Here is a 12,854-nt window from a genome sequence, read left to right as displayed (position 1 = left end):
AACGATTTGACTAAACCAATTCCCCATCAAAATCGTCAATAAATTTGTCGCTTTAGTCAACACTAATGTACAACGCTAAATCCGACGATAATTAACATTTTTCTTGTAGTGGTAACACAGTGAATCAACATAATTCAGGCAATTTCAAACAACTCCATCAACAATATTCAACAATTCAGTTCAATAATCGAAACACTTTTCAAAGTTCAAATTCAACTCAATTAGTGCACCTAAGATGATTTCAAAACATTTGCAAGTTAAAAATAAGAAAAAAATCAACAAGAAGCTCAATAATGTACATAACACATATACTTAAAATAATATTTCTTCCTAAAATGACACATTTTCAAAATAAGAAAATATTCATTGGATAATTGGAATAATGTCAATTTTTTCTTTATATTATGAATTCATATAAAACCAATTCAACAATCAACAAAACCTCAGAATATTCATAATTAGTAATATCACTGCATATTCATAATTAGCATCATAAACCAATCAACAATAAAATTAATAATAATAACATCAATGAATCAACTACTTAAAATTAATGCAGCAAATAAAATATTAGAATACCTGGAAAAAAATTAAAATGGTTACCTGTTGTTACAGAGGAGAATTGATTCCAGAACTTTGATGATGCACAACAGTGTGCAAACAACACAACCACGGAGGCACGAATGATGAGGGACGAGCAACAACAACCACCCAAAAAGACAGAGGAGAGGCGGAGGGAGGCGCAGCAGCACGCGAGCAGGAAGCAAAATCGAGTAGAGACATGAGGAAGAAGAGAGGCGAAGCTGGGAAGTGGTGGTGGTGGGTCTATGGTGCGGCACGGTGTTCTAAGAAGGGAGAAGGTGAATGGTGAAGTGGCAAGGATGAGTGAATCTCAAATTAGTGGTAAGATCGTTCCCGATTTGAATTTACGCCTGTTACCGTCGGATTTTTTCGATGATAAACCATATTGCGGGTCAACAAAATGCAGCGTTTCACTAATTGGGTTTACCGTCGGATTTTTCCGACAGTAAAAGACACGCCAATTTATTTTTTTCCTCCAAATATTACTAGCAAATTTACTATTGGAAACCAAAATCCGCAAGTAATTACTTAACCTTACGAATTCGACGCCATTACCTCCGGTAAATTCGACGCTACTCCGCGATGCTAAATCCGATGGTAAATCTAACTGTACTCAGCATTTTTCTTGTAGTAACCACACTATAGTCATGATGACAAGTCATCTTATCCTAGTTTCACTAGCCTTATAACGTTGGCCAAGTCACAATAAGCCACGTTAACTTCCACGTTAACCTAGTTAACGTGGAAGCTAACGTGAAGAAAGTAGGTGATCGACAATGTTAGTGACACCAAACATTATCACCAATATTAGGATTAACCCACACAAGCCCCATTAAGCCACGTTAACTCCCACGTTAACCTAGTTAACGTGGAAGCTAACGTGAAGAAGGAAGGTGATCGCCAACGTTAGTGACACCTAACATTGTCACTAACATTGGAAGGAGCCCACACAAGCCACAATGAGCCACGTTAACTCCCACGTTAACTTAGTTAACGTGGAAGCTAACGTGAGGAGGAGAGATGATGAGCCAACGTTAGTGACATTCGCCTTTATCACTAACGTTGGAGATGGCTAGCACAGCCACGTTAAAGGCCACGTTAACCTAGTTAACGTGGACTCTAACGTGGGAGCTAGGGGCACATTGGAACGTTAGTGACAAAGGTAAGTGGCACTAACGTTCTCGAAGGTTGGCAAGCCTATGTTAAGGAGCCACGTTAACTAAGTTAACGTGGACTCTAACGTAGGGAAGGAGGAGGCTTCTCAATGTTATTAGGAAAGGTAAGTCCCAATAACGTGTGCGAAGGACAAAGAGGCAATGTTAGTGGCAACGTTTGTGCCACTAACGTTGAGGTTAACGTGGCTCTTACTTGGGTGAGGAACGTTAGTGAAAAAGGTGATTGTCACTAACGTTCTCGAACCCATATTTTCACTGAACGTAACACCACTAATGTCCTGAGCTAAAGTCTCTGCCCACTTCACACTTTCTCTCTGCAGGTAAAGCCAAGCCCAATAAAGAAGATAACTGCTTCAAACTCAAGATCCAAAGGCCCATACCCAAGACTTGAAGAGCCAACTAGAAGATCAGAAGAGTAGTATATATAGGAGTAGCTTTGAATTATTTAGGGAGTGGGAAATTATAGGGAGCCTCTTGGCATAGAATTACTCTCTGTATTTTACTTTATCTGCAATTAAATTGGAGGATAACTAGATTGAGCATTTTTGTTTTGTTTGATTTAATTTTCTGTTTGAGTAATTTACTTTCAGTTTTAGTTAATTTCTTCCCTTCCCCCTACTTTTTCATTTTTAGTTATTTACCATTCATTTCACTAACCCACTAACTGTTTGATATATTGCATCACTCACACTAACAGTCATTCTGACAGAAATACTTTCTGCATCTATTTTCCTTGCTTGTACTTGTTGGTTGTATGACAGGGAGAAGAAGCGGGGCTTCAACTTCCTTTGATTCTGAACCTGAGAGGACCTTCCTTAGATTAAGAAGGGAAGCAACAGAAAAATGTGTAGTTGGTGCTGAGGAAGAGGAGGAATACTTTGAGGAATACTTCGAACCAAATATAGAAGAAAACATGGAAAACCATCATGAAGAAGAGGCTCACAACCATGGCGGAGGAGGTCGAGCAAATCATGCTGGGGAGGATAGAAGAATTTTAGGCTCTTACATCAATCCAAACCCAGGAAACTGTTGAAGTAGCATTCAAAAGCCAACCATCCATGCCAACAATTTTGAACTAAAACCACAGCTCATCACCCTTGTTCAGAACAACTGTTCATTCGGAGAAAGTGTCCAAGAAGACCCCAATCAACATCTAACCACCTTCCTGAGAATATGTGACACAGTGAAGTCTAATGGTGTTCATCCTGACGCCTATAGACTGCTCTTATTTCCATTCTCACTCAAGGATAAGGCAGCCAAGTGGCTGGAGTCTTTCCTGAAGGAGAGCTTGACAACCTGGGAAGATGTGGTAAACAAATTCTTAGCAAGATTTTACCCTCCTCAACGAATCAATAGGCTGAGAGCTGAGGTCCAAACTTTTAGGCAACAAGATGGTGAGACTCTTTATGAAGCATGGGAGAGGTTTAAGGACCTGACAAGGAGGTGTCCACCTGACATGTTCAACGAATGGGTGCAGCTGTACATTTTCTATGAAGACCTGTCATATGAATCAAAGATGGCAGTAGACCATTCATCCGGAGGATCTTTGAACAAGAAGAAGACCATTGAGAAAGCCATAGATGTCATTGAAACAGTAGCAGAGAATGATTATTTCTATGCTTCTGAAAGAGGCAACACTAGAGGAGTAATGGAGCTAAACAATGTAGATGCTCTGCTGGCCCAAAACAAGCTCATTACCCAGCAGCTGGCTGACCTCACCAAGAAGATGGAGAGGAACCAAGTAGCAGCAATCACTACTTCATCAACAACCCAAGAAGGAGTGAATGAAGAAGCAGAGGGTAGTCAGGAGCAAGCCAACTACATTGGGAATTCACCTAGGCAAAACCATGATCCATACTCTAAGACTTATAACCCTGGATGGAGGAATCACCCAAACTTTGGGTGGGAAAATCAACAAGACCAAGGCCTAGATCAAAGACGTTCAAATCCCAACAACAATGCAGCCTACCAACATTTCACATCTAGACCATATCAACACCCCCATAACAACACCTTTCCACATTCATATCAAAACCAAAATAACTTACCTCATCCTTCCACCTCTAATCCCAATCTACCATCATTTGATGACAGACTCTCAAGGATTGAGAATCTACTTGAAGGCATAGGCAAAGAGATTCAAGACAACAAGGCATTCAAGGAGGAAGTGCGAGCCAATTTCAAGAACCAGGGAGACACAATCAAGAGGTTGGAATCCCAAGTGGGGTATCTCTCTGAGCAGATTTCCAAACCTACAGATGGATTCCCAAGTGACACAGAGAAGAATCCGAGAGGTGAAACAAAGAAAGTAAGATGGGAAGATTGCAAGATGGTCACTATAAGTGATAAGGAGACTGAGGACAAGCCAAACAAGTCGGCAGAATAACCTGGAGATACCTCAACAGAGAAGGAGGAAAAAGATTACCAAGAACCAGAAATCTCAAAACAGGAGCTGCTGAGACTCTATGCACCTTTTGCCCAACTGCTCAATGGTGCTGTGGAGAAGAGAATATACTCAAGGTTTCTAGATTTGTTTGCATCTCTGCATGTCAACATACCATTCATCAAGACTATTCAACAAATGCCTGCATACATCAAGTATATGAAGGAGCTGCTTCCCAGGAAAAGCTCACTCAAGGGAGGCCAAACTATAGTGATGAACAAGGAGTGCAGTGCCCTCATTCAACCACAGTTGCCTACAAAAAGAAAAGATCCAGGGAGTTTTCATGTCCCTTGTGCCATAGGAGAAACAATGTTTGATAAAGCACTCTGCGATTTGGGAGCAAGCATCAACTTAATGCCCTTATCCCTGGTAAAGAGGCTGAAGATCAATGAGATAATGCCCACAGATGTAGTCATCAGGCTGGCAGACAAAACTCAAAAACAAGCAATAGGAGTGGTAGAAAATGTGTTGGTAAAGGTTGGGAAATACTTTCTTCCCACAGACTTTGTCATTCTGGACATGGAAGAGAGTCACACTCACCCAATCATATTGGGAAGACCATTCCTAGCTACAGCCAGAGCACTCATAGATGTGGAGCGAGAGGAGCTAATATTGAGGATCCATGATGAACGACTCAGCTTTAATGTCTTCAAACTCTCACAAGAATCAGACCAAGAGAACAAAGAACCAAGCAAAGATCATAATGAGATGCTGACAGAGGAAGCAAGCAGTGAAGCACAACCAGCCCATCTGGGAAAGCCCTTGGTTGATGAACAAGGAAATAAGCAGTTGTCACAGCTCAAGGAAAAGCTGGAGGAACCTAAACCACCAGAGACATGTGAAGACAACAACAAAATTCCCTTAGAAGAAGAAGTCACAAAGAGTAAGGCAACATCAAAAGAGACAAAGAAGAAGGTACCAAGGGAGTGGAGGAACAAGAAGATCGCACCAATGTGCATGTAAGGATACACAGTTAGTTAGTTAGTTGGAGTTCATGAATAAACAAAAATCTTTTCTTCTTTTTATTATTCTAGCCGTAAAGTTTAACTTGTTTTTTTTATGATATTAATTCTTACTTTTCTTATTTGATCTTTATAGGGAAAAGGAGAGGAGCATTGAAGGAGATTGATTGGACAATGAAATAAGGAAGGTTCGGCCACTTCATGAAGAGGGACTACCCACTTGTTCCCAAAAGGAAATGCATTGGAAAATGTTGCGATGCAACATGGAAAAGAATGGGACCCTTGAAGACCGAGCAATCCCCATCATAAAGTGATGATCCTTGTCCTTTCTCCATGCACAACCCCAACCGTCCATCAAGCAACCATTCCATCAATCCACACCCTCCACTCACTCATAATCTCCCTATATAAATGAGTCCTAGTGCATACTTACCCCTCACATTCAAATTCTCACTCTCCACACTTCACACTTTCGGCATCCAAAATCCCTTCATCACACCTCGTCTTAACCAACCAAATTCCTCATCTATCCTTACCTTCCAATCCCCTCACACAGCAACTCAAATTCATGGCATCATCAAGCTCCAAGAGGCAAAAGAGGAAGGAACCAATGGAGAACATTCCTTTTGATGAGAAGAGATTCAAAACTGCCTTCCATGAACAAGAATTTGAAAGGATCAAGATCAAGAAGATACTGCCTGAGTTAACCTTCCAAATCAATGAAAATGAGTGCCCACAGATTCGGGAGAAAATTAAACAAAGAGGGTGGCAAAGGCTCACTAATCCAGAGGGGAAGATCAATGCAAACCTCATCAAAGAGTTCTACGCAAATGTGGTTAGAGAAGACAAAACCAGCGCCCCAACCTTCAAAAGCTATGTAAGAGGAAAGGAGGTAGACTTCAGCCCAAATGCTATAACAAGAACTCTTCACTTGAAATCACCACATTTTGATGAGCCCAGTTATCATGCAAGGATAAGTAAGAGCCCTAACAATGATGAGCTCACAGAAATCGTGACTGACATCTGTGTCATAGCAGCTGATTGGGAGAGGTATGCAGATGGAAGACCCCGGTTCATCAAGAGGGGAGACCTTAGCCCAGAAGCCAAAGGGTGGTTTGAACTCGTAAGGAGGTCCATCCTCCCAGCTGCAAATAATTCAGAGGTCAATATTAATCGAGCAACTATGATACATTGCCTAGTACAGGGTGGAGAAATCAAGGTTCATGAACTCATAGCAGAAGGCATTAGAAAAATAGCAGAGAAAAGCGACTCAAGAGGAACATTAGGTTACCCCAGCACTATTTACCGACTGTGCAAGAAAGCTGGGGTGGTATTTGAAGATGAGGACCCCGTGTGAATAAAAGAGGGCATTCCAATAACCGTTCGACGAATGCATGCTACCGCATCCCTTCTGCCTCAACGGAAGCAAAGGAAGAGGCCAGCCCCTCAAGTAGTAGAAGGACAAATCTTAGAAGGGCAAGCACCAGTCACCTTGGATATGCACCAACTGCAGGAAGCTATTGATGGCCTATCTCGACAATATTTGGAAAGCCAAGGAGCACAGAAAGAGCTTCAACTACAGATGATGGGGCAGCAAGAGGAATCACTCTCAAGATGGATGACTCAACAAGGGGAGTGGCAAAAGCAAATGATAGAGCAACAACTGAGTCAAGGACAACAATGGGGTGAAACATTCCACAGGATGGAACAGAGGCAAAATGAATAACAAAAATCCATCCAGAGGCTAATCAACATCCAAGCACATCAAGGTGCACACATACATGAGATGCATCGAAGACAAATAGAATAGGCAGAACTACTGGACGAGCAAAGGGCATTCGCAGAAGGAGTTTACCTGAGCGAGACTGGGCATCATATAAACACTAAAGCCAGGCTCGGTTACTTAGTAGGACAGCTGCCTATATTGCATCCAAGAATTACAAGGTACGAAGAAATGAGGGATGAATTAGCACGAGAAGAAAGACGAAAGGTGGAAGAGAATCATGAATCAGTAAGGAAGGCACTTGAGGATTGGAAGCAAGCAAGATTGGCACGGATGTAAGGAAATGCAAGAGGACACAAAGAGGACAAACAAGGAAAAGAGCATGGGCAACCACACGAGTAAAAGGTGGTGGAGTTCCTTCTTTGGTCCATTTTTCTCTATGCTTTAAATAAGGAAGATCTTATATGAAATAGAACATGCTTCCATAGTAGTTTGAACCTTTTTAAATTCTGTCTTTTAAGTTTTTTTTGAATAGGTCTATGTTTGCTAGTCTTTATGTTACTGCATCATCTCCTTACTAACTTGTATGCTTGTCCCTTTGAATCAAATAAAAAAGAGAATGAGTGTTTCAAAAGACCAGAGAGGAGCTCATACTATGGAGTAAGTTCATGAGTTTATGGTGTGATCATAAGTTAGCTAAATTGGTTCAACCACAAGGTGGGAAGACAACTATCTGTCATGAATACTATGCTTTGAATACACCCCATGAGACTAGCTAAATAAGAAGATCCTAATAAGAAAAAGGGAAAGAACAAATAAAGGTTGAAAAATAAAAGAAAAAAGAGTAAGCAATAAGGCTAGGCACCAATGGTTTTAATCTTGATGCATGTGTCTGTGGTGCTCCTGCGTGAGGGATCTACTTGGATGAATAAGCTCTTAGGGGTGCCTTATCACTTGGTAACTTGGGTTAACTAACTCGGGATTATCAGCTAAAAGTTCACTATCAAGAGTAACCTTCACTACAGAGCATTTAGTAACCCAAAGAGGTGCTGGACACCAAGGTCTCAAGAAAAGAAAATAAATAAACTATATGCCTGTGGTGTGTATGTATGGGGGAAAGAGACTTGAGGAAGTAAGTCCGTAGGGGTGTCTTAACACCTAGCATCTTGAACCAACTGGTTCGGGAGTGTTGGCTGAAAGCTTATCTTAAAGAGTCGCCCCCTTACAGAGCACTTAGCCTAAGAACACAAATAAGCCCTGAAATAACAATAAAAGGATCAATGAATAAAAGTCTCATGGGATGCAATCACAGTGAGTATTCTAATTTGATGCACTCTGTTGCTTGATTTCAGGACAAAGGAAGCAAGGAAGAACCACATTAGCAGCCACGTTAATCTAATTAACATAACTCCTAACGTGGAATGGGAGTAACTTGCAAAGTTAATGAGAAAAGTAATCGCCAATAACGCTCTCGAAGCCATCGTTGCCCACGTTAAGAGTCATGTTAACTAAGTTAACGTGAACTCTAACGTGGAGAAAAGGAAATGGAGCCAACGTTAGTGACACTTACCTTTGTCACTAATGTTGGACCAAGCTCATAAGTGGCCATGTTAAGAGCCATGTTAACTTAGTTAACGTGGCCTCTAACGTTAAGAAGTAAAGGGGAAGCCAACGTTAGTGACATTCAACTTTGTCACTAACGTTGGCCAAGTCACAATAAGCCACGTTAACTTCCACGTTAACCTAGTTAACGTGGAAGCTAACGTGAAGAAAGTAGGTGATCGACAACGTTAGTGACACCAAACATTGTCACCAACGTTGGGATTAACCCACACAAGTCCCATTAAGCCACGTTAACTCCCACGTTAACCTAGTTAACGTGGAAGCTAACGTGAAAAAGGAAGGTGATCACCAACGTTAGTGACACCTAACATTGTCACTAACATTGGAAGGCGCCCACACAAGCCACAATGAGCCACGTTAACTCCCACGTTAACTTAGTTAACGTGGAAGCTAACGTGAGGAGGAGAGATGATGAGCCAACGTTAGTGACATTCACCTTTATCACTAACATTGGAGAAGGCTAGCACAGCCACGTTAACCTAGTTAACGTGGACTCTAACGTGGGAGCTAGGGGCACATTGGAACGTTAGTGACAAAGGTAAATGTCACTAACGTTCTCGAAGGTTGGCAAGCCTACGTTAAGGAGCCACGTTAACTAAGTTAACGTGGACTCTAACGTAGGGAAGGAGGAGGCTTCTCAACGTTATTGGGAAAGGTAAGTCCCAATAACGTGTGCGAAGGACAAAGAGGCAACGTTAGTGGCAACGTTTGTACCACTAACGTTGAGGTTAACGTGGCTCTTACTTGGGTGAGGAACGTTAGTGAAAAAGGTGATTGTCACTAACGTTCTTGAACCCATATTTTCACTGAATGTTAACACCACTAACGTCCTGAGCTAAAGTCTCTGCCCACTTCACACTTTCTCTCTGCAGGTAAAGCCAAGCCCAATAAAGAAGATAACTGCTTCAAACTCAAGATCCAAAGGCCCATACCCAAGACTTGAAGAGCCAACTAGAAGATCAGAAGTGTAGTATATATAAGAGTAGCTTTGAATTATTTAGGGAGTGGAAAATTATAGGGAGCCTCTTGGCATAGAATTACTCTCTGTATTTTACTTTCTCTGCACTTCTAGTTTCATCATGTATTCTCCATCTTTGTTTTCATTTTCCAGAGCTATGAACAACTAAACCCCTTTCATTGGGTTAGGGAGCTCTGTTGTAATTTGATGGATCAATACTAGTTTTCATTATTCTTCTTCTATCTTTTCTCTTGATTTTACTTGAAAGAGATCAATGAGTGCATTGATTGAGGAAGAGATGAAAATGAAATTGATCCGGAGAATGCAACATCTCCTGAGCCCAATGAACTCCCCATTTCTGATCTTACCCATTCTCTTTAATTTCTGTCATTTACTTTTATGAGCAATTACTCCATTCCCATTTAAGATTCTGCAATTTATTTTCCGTCATCTACATTCAGCTCCTTATTTCTAGCATTTACTTTTCTGTTATTTACTTTTCCACCATTTAATTTTCTGCAATTCTCAACCCAAATTCTGATTCGCTCAACTAGAACATTCCTCTAATTAAAGTTGCTTGATCAATCAATCCCTATGGGATTCGACCTCACTCTATTTTGAGTTTTTACTTGACGACAAATTCGGTACACTTGCCGAAGGAAATTTGTTATGAGACAAGTTTTCCGTGCATCACCAAGTTTTGAACCAAGGACCAAGGGGAGGCAAGGAACGCTCCTTGCAAGGAAAATCAAGAAGAAATAGCCAAAATGCTTCATCCAAGGTTCGAACTTGGAACCACACGCTACTCCTTGCAAGGAAAATCAAGAAGAAATAGCTAAAATGCTTGGGCCAAGTTTCGAACTTGGGAATCCTTTGAAACATAAGGGAGGAGCGCCACCAAGCTTGCAAGGAAAATAATCCATGGTGCATTGGCCAAAGTTCGAACCAGGGAGCTCTTGGAAACACAAGGGAGGAGCACCCACTCTTCCAAAGGAAATTGCTTCAGACTTCCTCAACCAGGATTTGAACCTGGGACCTTGGAGTGCAAAGCTAAGCGCTACACAAGGGGAGCTCAGTTGGTTTTTCCAACTGAGCACTACCTCCCCCTTCTCCCCCACACTTTAACACGGCCAAGCAACACTTTGGCACACAAATGTTGCACACCAAGGGGATGTGACAAGCATTTTGGCGCACCAAGGAGGAAGCATTGCGCGCACTTGACACGGTCTAGAGCTCAGATCAAAATTCCAACTGAGCTCTAGTGTCACACACTCAACCAAGGCTGGGATGCGCACCAAATGACACGGACAGCAACACTTGGGGGCTCAGTTTGGTTTTCCAACTGAGCTTACCCCTGGGAGGTGCAATATTGGGCTAAAAATTGAATTAAAAATCCAACTTAATTCATTTCTTCACCAAATCAAAAGCCCATCCAAATTCCAAAATCCAAGAATAGAAAGTGTATAAATAGGAGCTAGTTTGATGTAATTAGAACCTCTAGACTTTACTTTGAATTTTCCTTTTAATTGTCATTTTCATTTTTGAGCTTTTTACTTTTGAATTTGGATCTTAGAGAATTGGGAAGGAGAATTGATCTCTCTTCTTCCTTGTTCTTGCTTGAGTACTCTTTAATTTCTTGCTTTTGATCTTGGGTGAAGAATTGAAGAACTTCTGTTTCAATCTCACCTTGAGATCTCTTGTTTACTTTCTCTGCATAATCGAATTTCCATTTCTGTTTATTTTACTGCTTCATCTTCTCTTTAATTCTGCAATTTACTTTTCTTTATTTCTTTTGCAATTGTTCTTGTTAGATCAAGGAAGGATTTGAGATCTAGACTTGTTATCTAGTCTCTTCCACTCCTGAGATCTTCAACCTCTTTTAAATTTGCTGCAAAATAAGCATTGCTTACTTTCTGTTTTTAAATTCTCAAAGCATTTTTACTTTTCTGTTGAGATCTAGTTTGATTCAATCAATTCTCTACTCTTCTGTTTAATTGCAATTCATTTGTTCTAGTTTAAATTCTGCAATCCCAATTCCCAACTCCTTTTATAATTCAAGCAATTTACATTTCTTGCACTTTAAGATTCAGTCATTTACATTTCTTGCAATCTAAGTTTCTACAATTTACCTTACTCGCTCTTTAAGATTCATCACATTTACTTTCCTGCTCTTTCATTTACTGCAATTTCCCTTTCTCCCTTTACATTTCAAGCAATTTAGTTTCTGTCAAATACAAACAACTCAACCAATACTTGATTCGCTTGACTAAATCAACCACTAAACTAAAATTGCTCAATCCCTCAATCCGTGTGGGATCGACCTCACTCACGTGAGTTATTATTACTTGATGTGACCCGGTATACTTGCCGGTGAGTTTTGTGTTGGATCGTTTTCTACACATCAAGTTTTTGGCGCCGTTGCCGGGGATTGAATTAGATTGACAATGATTAAGTGAAGTGAAGATCTAGATCAAGCACTTTTTATTTTCTGTTTCTTTAATTTTTGACAAACACACTAACTGTTTGAATTTTTGCTTAAGCCAACTAACATTTCACTTCAGCAATGGATTGAAGTGTTGTTGCATTTCTAGTATTGTGTGATTCTTATGCTTTGGTTGTATGTCAGGTACAAGGAGAGTTATACCCACTTTTTGTGAACAAGACAAAAGAACCCTCAGAAGATTAAGAAGAGCTGAAAGAGGAAAAAACATTATTGGAGAAGAGGAGTCAGAAGAAGAATTCCAAGATATGGAGGAACACTTAACAAACCCACCAAATGGAACAGAAGGGAAAGCCAATAACAACAATAATCCACCACAGAGAAGAGTTTTGGCTTCCTACACATGTGCAGATCCTAGACATTGTGGGAGTAGCATTCTTATCCCAAATGTCAATGCAAATAACTTTGAACTAAAGCCACAACTCATCACCTTGGTTCAAAACAATTGTTCTTATGGAAGATGACCACTTGAAGACCCTAACCAACACATGTCCACCTTCTTGAGGATTTGTGACACTGTCAAAACCAATGGTGTGCACCCTGACAGTTACAAGCTACTGCTATTTCCATTTTCTCTCAGAGACAAAGCCACTCAATGGTTGGAATCCTTCCCAAGAGACAGCATCAACAATTGGGATGATCTAGTAACCAAGTTCCTTGCCAAGTTTTACCCACCTCAAAGAGTTATTAGATTGAAGACTGAACTGCAAACATTCACACAAATGGATGCTGAACCCTTGTATGAGGCATGGGAATGATACAAAAGCTCTAATCAGGAAGTGTCCACCAGGAATGTTCAGTGAGTGGGACAGATTGCAGAATTTCTATGAAGGCTTGACACTGAAATCTCAAAAGGCTTTGGATTATTCAACAGGAGGCTCTTTACAA

This window comes from Arachis ipaensis, chromosome B10 (genome assembly GCF_000816755.2).
Source record: "Arachis ipaensis cultivar K30076 chromosome B10, Araip1.1, whole genome shotgun sequence".
NCBI classification, from domain to species: Eukaryota; Viridiplantae; Streptophyta; class Magnoliopsida; order Fabales; family Fabaceae; genus Arachis; species Arachis ipaensis.
This window is presented reverse-complemented; position numbering follows the sequence as displayed.